The sequence below is a fragment of the Nycticebus coucang genome, chromosome 9 (genome assembly GCF_027406575.1).
Source record: "Nycticebus coucang isolate mNycCou1 chromosome 9, mNycCou1.pri, whole genome shotgun sequence".
Lineage (NCBI taxonomy): Eukaryota > Metazoa > Chordata > Mammalia > Primates > Lorisidae > Nycticebus > Nycticebus coucang.
In genome coordinates this window covers 43,913,962-43,915,988 of record NC_069788.1, presented here as the reverse complement: position 1 = coordinate 43,915,988, position 2,027 = coordinate 43,913,962, and the positions used below count along the sequence as shown (strand labels likewise).

The window sequence follows — 2,027 nt, the reverse complement described above, 5'->3', positions numbered from 1 at the left end:
AAGGAACTAACAACAGTGTGAATACTCAGATACATGGTTCACTGGGGGCCACCAAAGTAACCATCTATCATAGTCCACCCACTGTCACCTGATGACTCACTTGCTCTCATGTGCAAAATACACTTGCCGGCCCATAAGAGTCCCCAAAGTCTCACCCCATTACTGGGCTCACCGCCTATGGCTCAGCGGCTAGGGCATCAGCCACATACCCCTGAGCTGGCCGGTTCGAACCCGGCCCAGGCTAGCTGAATAACAATGACAACTCACCCCATTACTGAACCAGGATTGAGCTTAAAGTCCATACTTACCTCATCTAAATCGGATGCATGTATGAGTGAGGTTTCTCAAGTGATGCTCCTCTTAAGCTGAAGACATTTGAACTAAAGAGACGAGTTATCTACTTCCCACACACAATAGTGAGGTAGGAAAAGGAAAATCACAATAGACACTCCCATTAAAAAGGAGGAAATGGGCTCTCTGGTCCTCCCGTTCGTCAGACAGCCACTTCTTCTAGTGCAGCACTAGCCGCATCCCCGAGGCACCATGGTGAAAGTGAAGGTTGGAATAAATGGTTTTGGTTGTATTGGGCGCCTGGTCACCAGGGCTGCTTTTAACTCTGGCAAAGTGGATATTGTCGCCATCAATGACCCCTTCATTGACCTCAACTACATGGTCTACATGTTCCAGTATGATTCCACCCATGGCAAATTCCATGGCACAGTCAAGGCTGAGAACGGGAAGGTTGTCATCAATGGAAATCCCATAACCATCTTCCAGGAGCGAGATCCCACCAAAATCAAATGGGGTGAGGCAGGGGCAGAGTATGTTGTGGAGTCCACTGGTGTCTTCACCACCATGGAGAAGGCTGGGGCTCACCTACAGGGGGGTGCCAAAAGGGTCGTCATCTCTGCCCCTTCTGCTGATGCCCCCATGTTTGTGATGGGTGTGAACCATGAGAAGTACGAAAACAGCCTCTGCATTGTCAGCAATGCCTCCTGCACCACCAACTGCTTAGCCCCCTTGGCTAAGGTCATCCATGACAACTTCAATATCATGGAGGGACTCATGACCACTGTCCATGCCATCACTGCCACCCAGAAGACTGTGGATGGCCCCTCTGGGAAGTTGTGGCGTGATGGTCGCGGGGCTCTCTAGAACATCATCCCTGCCTCAACTGGTGCAGCCAAGGCTGTGGGCAAGGTCATCCCTGAGCTGAATGGGAAGCTTACTGGCATGGCCTTCCGGGTACCCACTGCCAACGTGTCGGTCGTGGATCTCACCTGCCGTCTAGAGAAGGCTGCCAAATACGATGATATCAAGAAGGTAGTGAAGCAGGCATCAGAGGCCCCCTCAAGGGCATCCTGGGCTACACTGAACACCAGGTCATCTCCTCTGACTTCAGCGGTGACACCATTCTTCCACCTTTGATGCTGCGCCTGGCATTGCTCTCAATGACCACTTTGTCAAACTCATTGCCTGGTATGATAATGAATTTGGCTACAGCAACAGGGTGGTGGATCTTATGGCCCACATGGCCTCCAAGGAGTAAGAACCCCCAGACCACAAGCCCCAGCCAGAGCACGAGAGGAAGAGAAAGGCCCTTAGCTGCTGGGGTGCCCCTGCCTACTCAGTCCCCCACCTCACTGAGAATCTCCCCTCGACAGTTTCCACACCAGACCCCCTCAAGAACAAGAGGGGCCTAAGGAGCCCCACCTTGTCATGTAACATCAATAAAGTTCCCTGAATTCAAAAAAAAAAAAAGGAGGAAATGGCAGGGACAGGTCCGCAGCAATTCTGAAATCCAGTTGGACACGATTCCTAATTTAGGCCCCAGTTCTCAGGGTAGCTGGACTTCTTGCATGGCACTTGGCTTTTCCCAGAGCCAAAATATAGAAGCTGCCTTCTTAAGGCTTAAGCCTGAACTGCACAACATCACTCTCAGTATGTTCTATTGATTAAAGCAGGTAGTGGGGCACTGCAGAGTCAAGGGTAGTACACGGTGAAAACCCATAGCCAAGGCTCATCTG

General features: G+C 51.1%; 1 pseudogene across 1 annotated transcript; it reads left to right on the top strand.

Annotated features, from left to right (window-relative positions):
* The first annotated feature begins 493 nt into the window (after positions 1-493).
* Positions 494-1,755, top strand: LOC128594857 (glyceraldehyde-3-phosphate dehydrogenase-like; annotated as a pseudogene). The gene has a single exon (XR_008382641.1). The product of XR_008382641.1 is annotated as a glyceraldehyde-3-phosphate dehydrogenase-like (transcript).
* The last annotated feature ends 272 nt before the right edge of the window (positions 1,756-2,027 follow it).